This window comes from Pagrus pagrus (assembly GCF_965226575.1).
Source record: "Pagrus pagrus genome assembly, chromosome: 20".
Classification (NCBI taxonomy): Eukaryota; Metazoa; Chordata; class Actinopteri; order Spariformes; family Sparidae; genus Pagrus; species Pagrus pagrus.
Window position 1 is genome coordinate 27,730,380 of NC_140207.1, and position 20,690 is coordinate 27,751,069.

Consider the following 20,690-nt stretch of genomic DNA (forward strand, 5'->3'; position numbering starts at 1 on the left):
TCTTGTGTTGTTCAGTTTACTTGAACAGTCCTGTGGAATTCTTTGGCCTTGATAACAATTTAATCATGAATTGTAAAAAAAAAAAAAAAAAAAAGCTAGTTTTTACATTAATTTAGAGAGTGCACTCCCTATATAGAAACAGACTAATAGCCTCATGACCAAATTTTCTGAAGTGACATTCGACAAGCATTGCGCTGCACAGAATCCTTAAAGATATCCCTTATGTCAAATTCCATGGCTCTGGTGTTCCCTAATTGAATTGGCAGTTCATTCAGTCTTTCCTCTGCCATGGTGCAATTAGTTTTTAATTAGGGTTCAAGGGTTTAGAACTGCTATGTTTGTGCTGTGTTACAGGGTTTAAGCGCCAAATGATTTTTTACCCATTCATCATTTTCCATCCCCAGTTTAAATTGCAGTGAGCTGGAAGAGCAAGAAACATTAAACTAAGCCCAGTTATTGTAATTGATGTGTAAGTGCTTCACAAAAAAATCAGCACAGTTGGCCAGATGGTGGTGCTGTTATCAAGGCCCAAACAATTAAAATGACAGCCAAATTGGACTCACATGTCCCATCGGACACACATGAAATTGGACACACGTCCACTCGTGGTCCCATTAGTCATCTTGGACCATAGTCATTGTATAGCATTCATATTGGGTTATAATTAAGACTCTGGTCATGTTGAGTTGAATTAGAATTAGAGTCATTCCATGCCAATTCACCTAAAATCGAGAACTTTTCCCAGTTCATGTCATGGATTTTCTTTTTAAAAAATCATGTTGAAACTTCTGTCAAATTCATGGGATCTTTCAAAATCCTATAGCAGTACTCCAAATACTTTTTAAGTTTGGCCCTCAGAGCTATATTTCAGCATTTTTGTAATACTGTGTATTCTGAAACAGAATACAGAAATCAAATTGTTAACAGGAAGTCTTTTTTTTTTTTTACCAGAGTGAAGAATCTGTCATTTTTAGAAAATCATATCTCTGTTAGTTTTTACTTTCTTGTAAGCAAATTTGGGTCCTGTGTAGTATTACTGTAGACCTGTCACATTTAAAAGTTATTTGGTCTTGCATAAGCATATATTTCGTACTTCACTGGTAGTATCACAATAAGTGGTTTTATTAAGCATTTTATACTCTGTTGTCTTGCAAGTTACTGCAAGTTGCATCTTGAAATGGCTTGGCTTATTGTATATAGTGGCATTCCATAACTTCTCATCAGTCGTATAATGTCTAATCACAGCAATGTTCGTAGAAAAGACTTCAAACACAATTACTTTTATGGACTGTTCCTTGTGTATTGGGAGGGGCCTGGCTCTGGTGCGACTTTTTTGTTTTTTTCTTGACCCTCCCTGAATATGCAAATATTTTTCCTTGAGCTTCCCTCAGTGACTACATTGTAAATGGATGCCCCAAAACATTCCCACAATAAACAAATATATTTTCATACATTTATTTATACACAGAGAGATTGGGAGTTATCGCCAAAACAAACAGCTAATTGCAAATCCTCCACAAATCCTCAAATTGGGTGACCTTACCTTGGACTTTGAACAACTTCAAATGAAAATGTCCTGAAAGCTCTGACAAAGCTCAGGATCATCTATGAGGACCGCTTTTTTCCAAATAAGTCCACCATAAAAAACTGGGATCTGTATGTAACAGGTGACTTGTATATGTGTAGCAGAACACAGACTCAGATCCTGACCAAAGCTGCTGTGCCACGTGTGCCATTGCTCACATCATGCTCTCAATTTAAAGATGGACTTATTGTTTCAGCAACTGCATGATGCTGCCGGTGTTTATTAAACTCAAAGGAAAGAATCTGACACACAGCCAGCTGTCGACAATGAACAGATTACCAGAAGTGATGTTTCTGCAAAATCCTGGCTACATTCAGTGACATCTGAGCGACATTATTGTTACATCCAGCTGTATTAGCTGTAATAGCTGTATTTTGATGAACATTTCAGCAGATTGTTGTGTACAATGGTAAGGCAGGTTTGGTTATTAGCAATTGATAATTACTAATAGTAATTATAAAAATTAATAATAAAAATATGAATAGAAATTAATCACAAGGAGCATCACCCTGGAATAAGGGACCAATAACCAAACTCTTAAGTCTCAAAAGAAATATAAAATATTTAAAATTAAAAGGAACATTGAAGGAAAAAATCTAATAATCACAGAATAAAAAATAAATAAATAAATAAATAAATAATAGATTTTTTGATTTTTTTTAACATGAGAGCTCAAGATGGTGGACATGGGTTTGTCACGCCAGAGCTGTTCACTGGAGGTGACCACGCAAGACTATGAACAAAACAATAGGGGTTATTCGAGATGAAGTGTACCTTGGCTGGATAGTGGACAAGACCAGGCGGCAGCCGCAGGGCAGAGCCAAAAAGCTGCAATCAAGTTGGACAGTTTTCCAGCAGCCTTCAGTCTGTACAGGAAATCTCAGAAACACTCACAATAGCCTACTGTTTGATCTGATTCTGATTGATTTAAACTAGGGCCGGGACTTTAACGCGTTAATTAAGATTAATTAATTACACAAAAATTAACGCGTTAAAAAAATTAACGCATTTTAATCGCACTTATATTTGCACCGCGGAACGTTTCTCACTGGATGAGTTTCAGGCGTACCGATTATACTGGAGCACAATTATTTAACGAGTTAAAAAGCCGCCAACACTTGGGGTGCGTCTCAGCTCGGGTCAGTAAAATTAACAGGCTGACAGTGACAATCACGTGAAACTGAGGCGAACTCATTCATGGTTGCCTCTGATTATACTGATAATAACCTACCTATTAGCTTCCAATGTTTACGCGCGACATGCGCGCGGCGCGTAGCCGCGTGCATTCGGCGCGACGGCAACGCCGTTTTTTTCCCCCCGTGCATGTCCGTGGAACTGTGCGCCGCGGACGTGCACGGTTCCCTATGTTGCTGTGTCAGGCAGGTGTTTCCCACGGAGCTCTGCCCCGTTTCAAAGGTGAAGGAAGCCCTAAGTGGAAAGACGTTGCCTCCGCAATGTAGAATGTGTTTTACAGAAGAGAAACACACATTTCAGGACCGCTGACTTGTATCATCAAAACAGACAAATGTAAACACAGAAAGCTGAAAATCACTGGACATGTCTGTTGGGATTATACAAATCAACAGTGTAAAGTAGAGCTGTCAAGATGTATGCAGTAGTTAATTATTGCATATCCTACTGTACCTATCACTCCTATTGTTTCTGATGTACAGGTGCATTAGAGTGTCATGGGAGAGTTTATTAAGGCCTATGTCACAAATTCAACTCAAAAAGTGAAACTAATACATTATATATATATGTCCATTACACACCGAATGAAACATCTCATGTCTTTATTTATTCAGTTTATTTTAATAGTAATAATTATGGCTAACATTCAATGAAGACCTAAAATTCAGTATCCCCAAAAATGTAAATATTACAAAGGAACTTTTTTTTTTCTTTCTTTTTCTTTATTCAGTCATTATTCAATGGTATACTAAAACCTATTGCTTCTCACTGTTCTCAGGTCAAATATTTATATGCGATTAAAAATGCGATTAATTAATTACAAAGCCTCTAATTAATTGGATTAACTTTTTTAATCGAGTCCCAGCCCTAATTTGAACAATTCAAGAAAGTCACTTGAAGCATTTAAAAGCAGTTACAGGCCCCAAGATCAACTGTGCAAACAATTGTTTGTAAATATTAAATGCATGCCACAGTTGTGTCTCTGCCACAATCAGGAAGAAAATGTGATCTATCACCTGCTGAGCGAAAATTGGTCAGGATGGTCAAGAGTCAACCAAAAACCGCCAAAAGTCTACTGGAAGACAGGTGTCAGTGTCCCGACTGATCCAAAGTGATTCGAAAAATAGAATTTTGAAGGAGAACACTTTCACTTTGAAGCGATGGGGCGAATCGAGAAAGCAGAGAGGATCCAAAATACAAAAGAAGTCATGACAGAGATATTAAAGCTACACATGATGTTAGAGGACAAACTAAAGGACTTGTCACTCCAGATGTGAGAATGTGGGAATTTATGGGGTACCAGAGGGTGCGGAGAAGGAGTCACCAACAATGGTTACATTCGTGGAAAATCTACTCCGAGAGGGTCTCGGGATAACCGAGGATATGCCAATTGAAAGAGCACACAGTTCAGTGCGCCCACAACCACCAGAAGACACTCCATGCTCCATCATTTGTTTCAAAACTAAAGAGACACTATTCTGCAAGGCATGACAAAGGAAGGAATTCGCCAGGCAAGATAACCTAATAAACCTGGACCATGACCATCCTCCTCTCATCCTCAAGAAGCGAAGAGAATATGCAGAGGTCTGTCAGGTTTTGAAAGAAAATGGTGTTCAATTCCAGACTCTCTTCTCAGCCAGGCTACACATGAGACATAAGGAAAAAAATCTTTGATACAATAAAGGAAGCAGAGGTGAACAGAGGCTACACTGTGAAGACCATTAGACCTCCGGAGACCAATGATGGAGCAAATACTGCGACTGACCTGGAGGAAATCAAATCAAATCAAATCAAATTTTATTTGTATAGCCCAAATTCACAAATCACAGTTTGCCTCAGAGGGCTTTACAATCTGTACAGAGACGACACCCTCTGTCCTTCGACCCTCGATTCGAGTGAGGAAAAACTTGCCCCCCCAAAAAAAAGCCCTTTTAACAGGGAAAAAAAAAAACGCGGAAGAAACCTCAGGAAGAGCCACAGAGAAGGGATCCCTCTCCCAGGACGGACAGACGTGCAATAGATGTCGCATGTACAGAGCAGATCAACGAGATCACAATGTATACAATTATAATGGATGGTTGACAGGAATGAAAGCACATAAAGAGGCATCACAGCAACAACAATGAAATGCACATGGAAATGTGATTACTAGTGATAACAGTAGTAGTGGTTAACGGTAAGGATAGTATGTAGTAATGCATTACAATAATAGTAGTGGAACGTATGTAACAGAGATGTGACTAATATTAGCGACAGTAGTGGTGGGTGTCAGGCAGGGCCATGGCAGTAGGCGCATCCATGATCAGGCAGGGCCATAGCAGTAGGCGCATCCACGATCCACGACCCGGGCGCGGCCAGGATCCATGGGAGCCTGTAGGACTAGAAAGCACAAGGACTCCAGGGAGAAGTGAAGTCAGTGACATGCAGAGATGGGGCATGTATACAGGCATAATGTATACAGATGGAGAGGAGAGGAGGAGAGAGAAGCTCAGTGTGTCATTTGTTCCCCGGACTAGGCCTATAGCAGCATAACTAAGAGCTGGTCCAAGACAGGCCTGGGCCAGCCCTAACTATAAGCTCTATCGAAAAGGAAGGTCTTAAGTCTACTCTTAAAGGTAGAGAGGGTGTCCACCTCCCGGACCAAAACAGGAAGATGGTTCCACAGAAGAGGAGCTTGATAACTGAAGGCTCTGGCTCCCATTCTGCTTTTGGAGACTTTAGGAACTACAAATAATCCTGCGTTCTGGGAGCTTAATGCTCTAGTTGGGTGATAGGGTAGTATGAGCTCCTGGAGATATGATGGTGCCTGACCATTAACAGCTTCGTAAGTGATGAGGATTTTAAACTCTATTCTTGATTTTACAGGGAGCCAGTGCAGAGAGGCCAATACAGGAGTAATATGATCTCTTTTCTTAGTTCCTGTCAGTACACGTGCTGCAGCATTCTGGACCAGCTGGAGACTCTTTAGAGACTTGTTAGGGCAGCCTGATAATAGAGAATTACAATAGTCCAGCCTGGAAGTAACAAATGCATGGACTAGCTTTTCTGCTTCTTTTTGAGACAGGATGGGCCTGATTTTTGCAATGTTACGTAGATGAAAAAATGCAGACCTTGAAATTTGTTTTATGTGGGAGTTGAAGGACATATCTTGATCAAAGATAACTCCCAGATTCCTGACGGTGGTGCTGGAGGCCAAGTTAATGCCATCCAAACTAGCTATATCATTAGATAATGCATCTCTAAGGTGTTTAGGACCAAGTACTATAACTTAGGTTTTATCTGAATTTAACAGCAGAAAATTGCAGGTCATCCAGGTCTTAATGTCCTTGAGACATGCATGGAGTTTAGTAAGCTGATTAGTTTCATCTGGCTTTATTGATAGGTATAACTGGGTATCATCTGCGTAACAATGAAGGTTTATGGAGTGTTTCCGAATTATATTTCCTAGAGGGAGCATATATAAGGTGAATAGTATGGGTCCAAGCACGGAGCCTTGAGGAACACCATGACTAACCTTGGTATACAGGGATGACTCATCATTAACATGTACAAACTGAAATCGATCCGATAAATAGGACTTAAACCAGTTTAATGCGGGTCCTTTAATACCAATTAAGTGTTCCAGTCTCTGTAGTAGAATGTGATGATCAATGGTATCAAATGCAGCACTAAGATCTAGTAAGACCAGGACAGAGATAAGCCCTTTGTCAGAAGCGATTAGGAGGTCATTTGTAACTTTCACCAGTGCCGTCTCTGTGCTATGATGTGTTCTAAAACCTGATTGAAAATCCTCATATAAACTATTGTTATGAAGAAAGTCACATAGCTGGTTGGCGACTGCTTTCTCAAGGATCTTGGAGAGGAAAGGGAGGTTGGATATAGGTCTATAGTTGGCTAAAGCTTCTGGATCAAGATTAGGCTTTTTAAGGAGCGGTCTAATTACAGCTAGTTTAAAGGACTGTGGCAACTGTAGAGACAAGTTGATAATTTCTAGTAGAGATGTGCTAATTAAAGGTAAAGTTTCTTTCAGCAACCTAGTTGGGATGGGGTCTAGGAGACAAGTTGTTGGTCTAGATGAAGAAACCATCGAAGTTAGTTGGTGGAGGTCAATGGAAGAGAAGCAGTCTAAATATAAGTCAGAATTTACAACTGTTTCTGAGGTTCCTGTGTTTAAAGATACAATAGTGCCAGTTGAGGGCAAGCGATGATGGATTTTGTCTCTAATAGTTAAAATTTTATCATTAAAGAAGCTCATGAAGTCATTACTACTGAGCGTTGTAGGAATACATGGTTCAGTAGAGCTGTGACTTTCTGTCAGCCTGGCTACAGTGCTGAAAAGAAACCTGGTGTTTTTGTTTTCCTCTATTAATGACGAGTATTAGCTTGCTCTGGCATTGCGGAGGGCCTTCCTATAAATTTTAAGGCTATCTTTCCAGGCTAAGCGGGATTCTTCCAAATTAGTGGAACGCCATTTCCTTTCAAATTTCCGTGATGTTTGCTTCAATTTGCGGGTATCCGAGTTATACCAGGGTGCTAACCTCCTGTGCTTTATAGGTTTCTTTTTCAGAGGGGCAATAGAGTCCAGTGTTGTTCGCAATGAGCCTGCAGTGCTATCAACAAGATGATCAATTTGTGAGGAACTGAGGTTAGCGGAGGAGTCCTCTATTATATTAAGACATGGCATTGAATTTAGTGCCAGCGGTATAATTTCCTTAAATTTAGCTACAGCACTATCAGATAGACATCTAGTGAAGGAGTTTTTGCCTAATGGTGTGTAGTCCAGTAATAGAACTTCAAAAGTTATTAAGTGATGGTCTGATAAAAGAGGATTCTGTGGAGAAACTGTTAGATTTTCAATCTCGATACCACAAGCTAGAACAAGGTCAAGGGTGTGGTCAAAACAGTGAGTTGGTTTATGTACACACTGAGAGAAGCCAATAGAGTCTAATAATGTGATAAATGCACTACTAAGGCTATCATTAACGACATCCACATGAATATTAAAATCACCTACAATAATTACTTTATCTGATTTGAGGACTAGACTTGATAAAAACTCAGAGAATTCAGATAAAAATTCTGAGTAAGGACCAGGTGCCTATACACTACAACAAATAGAACTGGCTGTAAAGTTTTCCACGTTGGATGTGAAAGACTAAGAACAAGGCTTTCAAATGAGTTATAATTTAATTTAGGTTTAGGATTGATTGACAGACTTAAGTCATAAATAGCTGCAACACCACCTCCTCGGCCGGAGCCTCGAGGAATGTGAGTATTAATATGACTAGGGGGAGTGGATTCATTCAGGCTGACATATTCTTCAGGATGCAGCCAGGTTTCAGTAAGACAGAATAAATCAATATTACAATCTGAAATTAAGTCATTTACTAATACAGCTTTCGATGACAGGGATCTGATATTTAGGAGTCCGCATTTAATTCTCTTGTCCTGTTTTGAAATTGCAGAGTTGCTGTTAATTTTTATTAGATTTTCATGCACAACTCCTCTTCTGTGGACTTTTGATTTGATTAATTTAATTAATTTAGGTGGTCGGGGGCAGACACAGTCTCAATGAAGTTTTGGGTGTGCAATTGATCTAATGGAAGCTCAGAGAAGCGTGTAAGACTGCAGCTCTGCCTCCTGGTCTCAACTCTTGGTTGTCAGGCTGGTTGTTGGCTAATGAAATGGGTTAGATTTCTAGAGATGAGAGCCGCTCCGTCCAAAGTGGGATGGATGCCGTCTCTCCTAATCAGACCAGGTTTTCCCCAGAAAGTCTGCCAATTATCAACAAAGCCCACATCGTTTGCTGGACACCACCTCGACAGCCAGCGGTTGAATGATGACATGCGGCTAAACATGTCATCACTGGTTAGGCGAGTGAGAAAGGGCATCCAATGCTGGACAAGATTCAAAGGTCATATATTATACTGTTTTTCAACAATTTCACACAGCTGTCAGAGGTCCAACAACACTGTATTCGAAATGTATTGCCCCAAACCCATCCGTGGTCCTGAATTTCAGCTCAAGTTGCTCAAGTGAGCTCTACTGAGAGCAGTTTCTGTGCCTGCACCTTTAATGCTAATGAGCTCCGTTCTGCTACACGTCCCTCTCAGAGAGAGGATGCTGCTTACACTAGCGGTAGCATGCGCTAATGTTTATGGTGGATGTGTCACTATGGGATGCTGTCGTTCAACCATACCAGTTTGACCCAGAATCGGACCCAGAAGGAGAGGCTCAGAAAAATACAGACTCTGCGGCTGCAGCAGGACTCCCCACTCCCCAACACAACCACCCGGCTCCCACCCCCCACTGACCTGCAACAGGTAACAGCTAAAAACAGCTAGCGAAAGCTGTGTTTGTCTCCAACACAGTCTCCAATCCCTTGGACACTGTTCGCATTGTCTCTGTCTCCAGTCTGCACGTTTCCAGACTTTTCACTGTGACAACCAAGCTCCTTCGTAATATTATTAACATTAAACTCACTTCAAACGCCATTGCATTGCGGACCAAAGCGGAGCTAACTAGTTAGCCAGCTAGACTTCATCATACTCTTAGGCAACTGTAAATACTATCAAAACGTGGCGACTCTTACCTGTGGCTTGGGTGCAGTTGCTGGGTCCCGTATGGTTGGGACTGATCCTTTTATGAGGGTCAGTGTCGAGGCAAAGCCAGCTTTGTACTGACCCTTGTTACTGAAGCAGTCCGATGTGAGGTGGTTAGCACACACAAACAAACTTACAGGAACTGTAGCTGGCACGTTGTTGTCAAAAATGAAACGCAACCACTGTCTCTTCTGTTCTTCTGTAGCTGGGACAGAATATAGGCACTTATGTTAATTTTTTCAACCAACAACAGAACACTTCATGTTGTGCTTCGATATGGTGCTATTGATAGCATAATGGCAGCTCTCCGAGACGGTAATGCTGTACCTGGTGGGTGGAAACTGTGGGTGGGAATATTGAATAAAATGGGATTTAAACGTCTTTATTTTTCCTCCCACAGATCAGGGAGGTAGAGAGGAGTGGCAACTTTGATATCCAGTGCAGTGAATTACAAAAACATATCTGAATATAAAGATAAAGAAGGTAGATTTGTAATGATTACAGGTAAAATAGAGGGTATGATGATGTGTCTCTTTAACATGTATGTTCCTCCTGATAGCGATTGGTCCTTTTATAAACACATATTTGAAGAGTTCGAAATTGGACTGGAAAGTCTGTCAAAAACTTTAGTAAAAGAATTAATACTTTGATGCATGAAATGGGAATTGTGGATGTGTTGAGGGAGGTAAATCCAACTGGCTGAGTCTATACACAGTACTCATCCACTCATAAAGTCTATTCTTGGATGGACTACTTTTTTACATTTAAAAAAATGCTTTTATAGATCAGATAAATGTGTAATAGGCCCCAGCACTCCTAATAATCACTCCATAATCCTGGTTACATGTCAGTCCATCTTGATAATAAGATTAGGTCTGCTCTCTGGAAGTTGAACTCAAAAATTTTAAATAACCCAGCCATCACTTGGAACAATGGTAATGAATCTGTACTCCTGGATGCAGGGCTGGCTCTAGGCAAAGGCGATATAGGCGGTCACCTAGAGCGCCATCTGCTGGAGGGCAGCTGCCAGTCACCCTCGAGGGAGAAAAAAAAACAATAATAATTTTCGATGCCCATTGGCGTCCTCCCTTAGTGTTCTGTCTTGAAAATAACAAATATGGAAGATAAAAAATAAAATAAAGAAACAGATAAACAATATCATGTTTCTCACTTGTGGTGCTGAGTCACGTGACGTGTGGTCATTGGCTGTGCACCTCAGAGGGTCAGATAGGTGTCACAGAGGTCAGGTCAGGTCACGTGAAGTGACAGGTTATGTTTTGATATTTTGCAAGATGAAACGGCCGTCAAAGCCCTGGGGTGCGCAGTACTGAAAGAGAAGAAAAGAGGAGAAGAAGAAGTCCCAATATAAAGGTGACATTATGTCATGTTTTTTTAAATGCCATTTTGTGTGATGACATTTTATTTTTATTAGCTTGCTAGCTAGGTTGAAATAAAGCAACGCTGGCTTAACACGCCAGACAATGACACTGATAGCTACTAAGAAGGATAAATGATAAATTATTGTTGTTGCTGTTGTTGTGACTGAATGGTACAAGCTTGTTAGCAATTACAGTAAATTTAGGTTTTAGGCAAATAAAATAAAGTCTATTTGTACAGTACCTACTTCATATCAAACCATATTAATTAATTTATTAAATGTAGAAGTAGAATGACACAACAAACTTAACACTATGGATGTACTCTATGTTTGAATACAGCTACAAGTCAGGCGTCATGCAGCAGCAGCGCTACCACATCAACAACACCAACCACCTCTGAAAGTCAGCTTGAAGCAGGTGAGTTATATAATTGCATGTTACAGCTGCAGTCACATTACTGAACAATACTAAAGTTATTCATAATTTATGCTTCAGATGTGTTTATTGCCTGATGTGCTGTTATTTGTAAATCACTATGTGACCTGAAGTACAGGCGTGTAGAATTCAGTTGAAATTTAGTTGAAACATGCTGGAAGTAGTGACTTGAAAGTTCATTGTTGTTGTTCAAATAAAACTGTTGTGAGGGTTCAGATGTTGTCATTCAATTGTATGATGGTGTTCTTTTCCTTTTTTGGGGGGTGGGGGATGGGCAACAGGGAGTAATCTTGCCTAGGGCACCAAATGGGCTGCCTGGATGCATTAAAGGCAAGAGGAAGCAAGAGCAGCAAGTGTTCGCTGCTGCACAACAGAGCTCCCTAAGCCTACTTTTTAACCCAGTTTTTAAACGTTTTAACCACTCTGCTTACTTCTAACGCTGCCTTCAACTGGGTGAAAGAATTTTATTTTTTATTTCTTTTATTTTTTTATTAGTCATCGGACATTTGATTTTAAGTTTTAAGTGTTTTACGAAAGGCCCGGTGAGCCACCATGTCAAAACTGGATGTTGCAGACTCACCTGGAGAGATGGAGCAAACTCTGGATAAGGCGCTCAAAAAGATCGCCGACCTCCTCGAGGACACTGAAAGGATGTCAAACGAGCTGCAGAGGAAGGACTACCTGCTGACCACCCTCAGGTCCCGTTTCCCGGCGTTAACCAGCTGGCTGGAGACCTCACTGGCCGGTGAGTTACTGCCACAGAACACCACCTCTGCACTCGGGCACACAGTCCTCTGGGAGCCGTCCTCCTCCGGTCGGCGGCCCGCCTGCTCCACTCCAAATAGGGGGAGCCCATGGACCGAAGTGGTCGTCCGCGGGCGAAAGAGGGCTTCAAGCGGCATTCATGGCGGGGCTCCTTCTCCCCCGAGCCTACAGCTATCAAACAAATACGCGGCTCTGTCCGTGAGCGAGAAGCCGGTGGGCCGGGACCCGCACCAGGAGACACCACCTGTTCCTGCGGCCACAGACATCATGCCCCCACTGACGGACACCACAGCCTTCCCTCCACTCACGGCTAGCTGCCCTCCAGCAGGTGGATGTCCGACACGGGGCCGTCCGCCTCCGCCGTCCCGCTCCTCATCCCAGCGCAAGCGGCTCGTCAGGGACGCGGTGCGCTGGCACTCCTCCCGTTCTCCCCACCGGGCAAGGGACCACACCCGGGACCCTGGTGTGGGTGGCGGGGTGGCTGAGCTGGCCTGCCGTACGGACGCCCCCACAACCCTGGTCATCGGGGACTCAATAGTGAGGCACGTCCGCATGAGGGGGGCGTTCACCGTGTCGTTCCCCGGAGCCACCGTTTCGGACATAACGGGGAAAATACCGGACATCTTGAGCTCTCATCCACAGGCTAAAAGGATTATCATCCATGCAGGTACGAATGACATCGCCAGGCAACAGTCCGAACTTTTAAAACGAGACTTCTCCCACCTTTTTAACAGCGTCTCACAGTCCCAGGTGGCTGTTTTTATCTCCGGCCCCACCCCCACCTGCGGCAGAGGGATAGGCAGCTTCAGCAGGCTGCTCAGCCTCAACACCTGGCTCTCCTCTGCCTGCAGCGCACACCATGTTGGCTTCATCAACAACTTTGATGTGTTCTGGGAGAGGCGGCATCTTTTTGGGTCGGACGGGCTTCACCTGAACAGAGCAGGTGCCCGCATGCTGTCAGCCAACCTGGCACACGGTGTACAGCATGCCAATCTCCCCAAACCCGCACCAGCTGCTCTGTCCGCCACTGATTGACGTCCCCCAGGTCCTTGCTCCTACTCATTCAGTTCCACCTCTGACCATCATATACACAACACCGGACTTGGACCTCATATTCACACCAACATTTCACCCATTCCCGTTATCATTACACTCCATCAGCACATCAGACACTGCCACACTACCCACTCTGTGAACTTTAACAACCTAAGAACGCTCACAGAACAATCCACCTCCCCAGTCAACAAGCCACCTGTCACCATCAACATGGCACTTTTTAATGTTCGCTCTCTTTTAAATAGAACTTTTTTAATGAATGATGTGATTTTAGACAATAAGTTAGACTGTCTTCTTTTAACTGAGACATGGCTTGGCACTGACGCACCTGCTGTTCTCACTGAGGCTTCCCCACCAAATTTTAATTTTTTATTTTCTACTAGAGAGGGTAGAAGAGGAGGCGGGACGGCATCAATCAATAATAACTCCCTAACCTCACATCGAGTGTTTTTTAACAGTTATATGTCTTTTGAGCACCATGCCTTTACTTTTAGCAGCCCTCCGATTCTCTGCATTACTGTATATAGACCACCCCATCACTCTAGTTCTTTTATCAGTGAATTTTCTGAACTTTTATCAATTATTCACACCTCTTATAGCAGGATTTTAATAACTGGTGATTTTAATCTACATGTTGATGTTACCTCGGACCCGATATCCAGAGAGTTTTTAAATCTTTTAAGTTGTCTTGATTTTACGCAACACGTCACACAGCCAACTCACAACAGAGGACACACCCTGGACCTGGTCATAACCCACGGCCTGGCCATCGGTGTGTCCTCTGTTGTCGACCTGGCTGTGTCTGACCACTACTGTGTATTTTTTAACATCACCAGTTTTAACCAAGAGGAGGCCCCGGTGAGAACAGTGAGGAGGCGCTATCTAACTTCTGAAGTGGCTGCAAATTTTATGGAGATTTTACAGAGCACTCCTGCAGAAATTTTACCTGCACCTTGTGATTTTATCGTTGATAATTTTAACAGTAGACTGAAGTCAACTCTGGACTCAGTAGCTCCACTTTTAACAAAAACAATAAAAAGAAAACCTACACCCCCGTGGAGAAAAAACAAGGAAATCAATGAACTGAAAAGAAAATGCAGGAGTGCTGAGAGAAGATGGAGAAAAAGTAAATTGACAGTTCACTGTGAGATTTTACGTCAACAACTCAAAACCTACAATAATGCAGTTAAGAAGGCACGAATTTCCCATTTCTCACAACTCATCACCAACAATAAAAACAACCCCCGGTTCCTCTTCTCCACTTTTGATATTTTAACAGGCTCTAAGTCTAATAAAGTTTTTATGACACCCACAGACGTTCTCTGCGAGAACTTTGCAGACCACTTCAGAACCAAAATCAAGGACATCAGATCATGCCTCTTTTCCCATCAAGTTTTACCTGTTAACACACCTGAACTGTTGTCCTTGCCTGAGGAAACACTGGAGAGTTTTGCCCTGGTTGATGCAAGGACACTTGGTCGAGTTTTCTCCCAAGTAAACCCAACAACCTGCCTTTTAGATCCAATTCCCACATCACTCTTAAAATCGTTTTATGAATTCTTTGAGGAACAGTTTTTAAACATCATGAATTGCTCTCTTCAGACGGGTGTCTTTCCCACTGCCTTCAAAACGGCGGTGGTGAAGCCCCTTCTGAAGAAGAGCAATTTAGACCCCAACATTTTTAATAACTACCGACCTGTATCCAACTTACCGTTTTTAAGTAAAATTTTAGAAAAACTGGTTTTTAACCAAGTTAATGACTTTTTAAACAGAAATAACATCTTAGAGAAACATCAGTCTGGTTTTAGGAGAAACCACAGTACCGAGACAGCACTTTTAAAGATTTTAAATGACACCAGGTGGAATTTAGATAACAAAAAGCTCACAGTGTTGGTTCTACTGGATCTAAGCGCTGCTTTTGATACAGTAGACCATCACATTTTATTAAATAGACTCAGACATCTGGTCGGCTTCTCTGGTACTGTTTTAAACTGGTTTTGCTCTTATCTCACAGACCGATGCTTTTATGTAAGTATGGATACATGTTCCTCAGGAACCCATGAAAGTGGATGTGGGGTTCCCCAAGGGTCAATTTTAGGTCCACTTCTTTTTAATCTGTACATGCTTCCTCTTGGGGACGTCATCAGGAGACACGGCATCAGCTTCCATAGTTATGCTGATGATACACAACTGTACATTGCCGTGTCTCCTGATGACACAGGGCCAATTGATACCCTTTTAACCTGCATTGTAGACATCAAGTCATGGATGGCAGTGAATTTCCTACAGCTCAACCAGGACAAAACTGAGGTTTTAGTTATAGGTCCTGAAGGCCAGAGAGAGAAACTTTTACCGAAACTACAAGATCTTAAACCAACACAATCCGTAAAAAATCTGGGCGTGATTTTTGATTCTGAGCTGAATTTTATTCCACATATTAAAAATATGACGAAAACAGGTTTTTATCATCTTAAGAACATAGCCAGAGTCCGCCCGTTTCTCTCCCAGGCCAGTACGGAGGTGCTGATGCATGCTTTTATTTCCTGTCGCCTAGATTACTGTAATGCCCTGCTCTCTGGTCTTCCCAAAAAGAGTATTTATAATCTCCAATTATTACAAAACTCAGCAGCACGTGTGCTGACGAGGACCAGAGGGCGGGAGCACATTACACCGGTTTTAGAGTTGCTGCATTGGCTCCCCGTCCGCTTCAGGATCGATTTTAAGGTTCTCTTACTGGTTTTTAAATGTCTTAACGGCCTTGCGCCCTCATATTTATCTGACCTGCTTTTACCATATCAACCCTCGCGGACCCTGAGGTCCTCCGGCACCGGCCTTTTATCCATACCAAAACCAAGAACGAAAACCCACGGTGAGGCGGCATTTAGCCACTATGGCCCCCACCTGTGGAACAGCCTGCCGGAGAACCTCAGGTGTGCAGAGACTGTTGATATTTTTAAGGGAAGGTTAAAGACACACCTTTTTAATCAGGCTTTTAACTAATATTTTAAATTCTTCTTACGTTCTTATGTGGTTTCATCTCATTTTACGTTGTTTCTTTTATCTTGTTTTTTAATCTTAATATAAAATAATTTTATTTGTTGATTTACCCTTCGGTGCCATTTTATTTATTATCTTACATATTTTAATTTTTTTTTTTTAACTGTTCACTCTTATATTCATCTCTTGTCAGGCTTTTTATTCTATCTTATGTTTTTAGTTTTTTAGGTTAAACTCCAGTGTTTTCCCCAGGGGGTCCCCCGCAATGGGAGTTGTGCCTGGGCTGCTGCTGGGGGTGCTGTCCTGGGTTCCTTCGGCCCTGCCAACTGTTGTCTGTCGGGGTCGGGGGGCCTGGGCACTGGTGCCCCCTGTGGCACTCCTCCCAGTGCGGACGGCCCCGAAGGTGGCGTTTCCTCAATCCTCGGTGCCATGCCATGTCTCCCTATTGTCAGTAGTGAGAGTGTGTAGGTGCGTGTGTGTTTGTGTGTGTGTGTGTGTGTGTGTGTGTGTGTGCCTGTGTGTGTGTGTGTGTGTGTGTGTATTATGGAGGGTGGGAGGGAGGGGCTTTCTTTAAAATTGTTTTGTCTTTTATGTGTAAAGCACTTTGTGCTGCACAGCGAAGTGTATGAAAAGTGCTATATAAATAAAGTTTTGATTGATTGATTGATTGATTTGAGGCAAAATGATAGCTATTTCCTCCTATAAAAAGAACATTTAAGGATGAATTGAAGAAACTCCAAAAACAACATTCAGAAGCCCTAAAAGATGGGACCAAATCCCAAATTATAAAATTTAAAAAAGGAGTAAATGAAATAAATACACAGGAAATACATAAAAGCTTCTTTTTTACAAACCAACAATACTAAGCTTTTATCATAAACGTTACGAAAACAACAAGCATAACTATACACAAAATAGGAAACCCTGCAGCAAAGAAAATAGAAACCAGTCCAGAAAAGTATGCCTACTTATCGTTAAAATACTTGCTGAATGTCACGAAAGAGCAAAATGATAAATTATTATCTAAAATAACAAAAGAAGAATCACAATCAGCAATTGGGAGACTAAGTCCGTGTCCTAACTGGATGCGACGCGAGCGGGCGTCCGACAATCGCGTCACATCTGATGCTCTCTGTCCTGACTATTCATTGATTAACATTAAAAACTTAATTGATAATCGACAATCAATTAATATTCCCATTGAATTTCAATACCATAATGAAACCAACATTGATCTGCCCATTTTTGTCGGCAACCCTGAGGTAGGCCACTGCTCCAATGGCTTTGGTGGAGGCGTCAGAAAACACACAGAGCTCTATGTGTCTTGACTTGGAGAGAGGTGTTTTAGTGTAGGGGTGAGGAATGGGCAGTTGCTAGAACTATTGAAGTGAATTTCTCCAGAGTTGCCATTCAGTGATCTTCTCCTCTGGTAGCGGTTCATCCCTGTCATGTGTGTCCATAGTCAGCTTCCACAGTACAGCTCTCCCTTGGATAGTAACCGGTGCTACCGGGCCTAGGGTGTCAAACACACTACTGACTGTGGACAGGACACCACGCCGGGTAAAAGGTTTGTCATTGTCGGACACTGAAAAGGTGAATGTGTCTGTTGCCCAGCATAGTCCCAGACTTTGTTGCATTGGAGCAGTCTCTTTGCTGAGGTCTAGGCCTCTCAGAACCTATTCTTGATCTTATGAAGAAAATGCTTCCATAACAGCAGGATGGTTTGATGTAACCTTATGCAACCGTATATTGGATTCACTGAGCGATGCTTGAGTTCTCTTTACGAGATCGATGGCTTCTGCAGCTGTTGGTAGGGATGTGAGGCCGTCGTCAACATAGAAATGTCTTTCCACAAACTTGTACGTCAACACCATGGTCATGTGCGCCTTCTTGAGGAGCCCATCTCAGCCCGTAAATGGCGACGGACTGTTCCCAAAGATGTGGACCTTCATTCGGTAGTCGTTGATGTCCTTAGACAGGTCATTGTCCCTATACCACAGGAATCGTAGAAAGTTTCTATGGTCCTCCCTCCCACAGAAGCAACAAAACGTCTGTTGCATGTCAGTAGTGATAGCAACCTTTTCTTTCCGAAAGCGGATCAGAACTCCAAGGAGACTATTGTTGAGATCTGGGCCTGTCAGGAGTACACTGTTGAGAGACACACCACACTGCTGTGCACTAGAATCAAATACCACCCGGACCTGTCCTGGCTTTTGTGGGTGATATACTCCGAAGGTTGGCAGATACCAACTCTCCTCATCCTTATTCAGTGCAGGAGCTGGTTCAGCATGCTCATTCTCCAACAACTTACCCATGTAGGCAATATATTGAGACTGAGTTGGACAGGTTGCTTGGTTGCTCCTCGCCATAACTCACTGTCTCTTTCAGCTGCATAAACCTCTCACAGGGAGTGAGGAAGGTGGGTCTACTGTTCTCCAGCACATTTGCCTTAAAAGTGCTCACAACTGGCTTGTGTGCTTTTCTGAGGCATACATCACCCATAGAGGATGGGTGGCTCTGGATGTTAAAGCCGCCAAAGAAGTCTGAGCGAGCTAATAGCGGTTGCTCTGATCAAGTATGGCGTACATCTTGATGGCTTTCTCATGCTGGCCCTGTGGATACAATCTGCCTGCCTGGCCTGGACCGCAAACTTGAGTACACTGAGAGTTAACTGTAGTCTGAGCTCCTTCTTCTCCTCCATTGTCTAATGCAGATAAGGATGCTTTAGGCATTTGAAGGGGTGGACCAGGGTGCATTGCTGTATTGTGGTGTTCGCTCTCACAATCCCCACACTTTGTTACCTCGCAATCCTTAGCCAAGTGTGATGTCGAGGCACAGCACCTGTAACACACTCCATTCTCCCTAAGAAAGGCTTTTCTTTCTTCTAAATCAGTAAGATAGGAAAATGGGGGGAAACGGCCATAATGATCATCTTTGTACATGGAGCCATAAGATAGCCATTTTTCTTGCAGACAATAAGGTCATTTTTCCACTATATGCCACGGGCAGTATCAAGGTAAGTTAAACCTGGTGGGTATCCATCTTCCTTAGCAGAACAAAGTTCCATTAAAAGATCCCCAAGCTCCCTGAGCTTGACGTTGTCTCTGTTGGAGATTTTGGGGAAATAATCCAGTTTCCCATACAGTGCACCATCGATGACTTCTGGTGAGGTATAGCGCTCGTTGAGCCTGGCCCAAGCTTTTCAAAGAGCCACTTCAGGGTTGTTTACATGGACTGCACGTATCCTCCTGACGTGCTCAACGACTCTTTGCCAAGCCATGTTATCAACAAATCAAGCTTGTTGCTGGCAGTAAGACCCAGGTCCTTGATAGCATTTATGAATGATGATTGCCATGCTCTATAACTCTCTGGACGGTCCTCGAATTGGACTAGACTAGACAGCTCCTGGCGCAGTCTTCCATCCCATGTGTCTGATGTGTCGAACCAGGTAAGGGGATGCTTTGCCTGGGAATAAAGAACTGAGCTGTGTGGTCCATGGGCTGACTAGTAACTCTGGGTCCGAACCGGTTCTCATAATGACTGTGAGTTGTTTTGAAGGTGGCTGGATTAAGGTTCACAGCGTCGGCATCAACGAGTGATTCCTCTGCCTTGGCAGGCCGGATACTGAAACATTGTCATCCTTGTGACTTACCATGTTCCCGTTTCAGATGCACCATGCTCAATCCATTGCTGTAGCATTTGTAGCACCGTTTGGGTAAGCCTTTTCACTATACTGCCCTCGTTAAAGTGTAAAAACCTCAATTAGACAGCTAGCCAAACTCCTTCCACAAAAGACATGAGAGTCAGGATATAACTTCCTAGCTCCAATATTTATTGCAGACTCAAGGTGCATGAAGATGTGAAAATGGAGTTAAACTGTAAAGACAGAATACAATATAATCACTAAAATATCCTTATACAGAGGCAAATATTCAAGTGTAAAGCATGGTCAGCACTGTATTAATCCAAAGTTATAATATTGTGGAAAATATTGTGAGATTCTTTTGTTCACCCATCCAGAAACGACATCAGGGTGGTGGTGATGCTTGTTGGAGACTCTGTGGGAGTAACGGAGCCAATCACTTTCATATTTTCCAGGCTATTATAACTTATGGGAAAGAGATCCATAAACATAAATACTATATTTGGTGTAAACATTCCTGTCAAATGTAAAACTATGAATTTGGGTGATTGGAATATGAATGACGAAAAATACTCTGTATACTTTTGGCTGCAGTTGTCATTTCCCCTCAGAGTGCAAAAAGAAAATACATAGTATAGTCATATCAGGCCCTGCCTGATCGTGGATGCGCCTACTGCTATGGCCCTGCCGGATCGTGGATGCGCCTACTGCCATGACCCTGCCTGACACCCACCACTACTGTCGCTAATATTAGTCACATCTCTGTTACATACGTTCCACTACTATTATTGTAATGCATTACTACATACCATCCTTACCATTAATCACTACTACTGTTATCACTAGTAATCACATTTCCATGTGCATTTCATTATTATTGCTGTAAAACATCTTTATGTACTTTCACTCCTGTCAACCATCGCTTATAATTGAATACATTGTGATCTCGTTGATCTGCTCTGTACATGCGACATCTATTGCACGTCTGTCCGTCCTGGGAGAGGGATCCCTCCTCTGTGGCTCTCCCTGAGGTTTCT

The 20,690-nt window shown here is 42.5% G+C and overlaps 1 protein-coding gene across 1 annotated transcript in view; it reads left to right on the forward strand.

Moving 5' to 3' along the window:
• LOC311249589 (dual specificity calcium/calmodulin-dependent 3',5'-cyclic nucleotide phosphodiesterase 1A-like) overlaps positions 1–20,690 on the forward strand; it is a 368,687-nt gene that overhangs the window by 108,854 nt on the left and 239,143 nt on the right. The window lies entirely within an intron of this gene.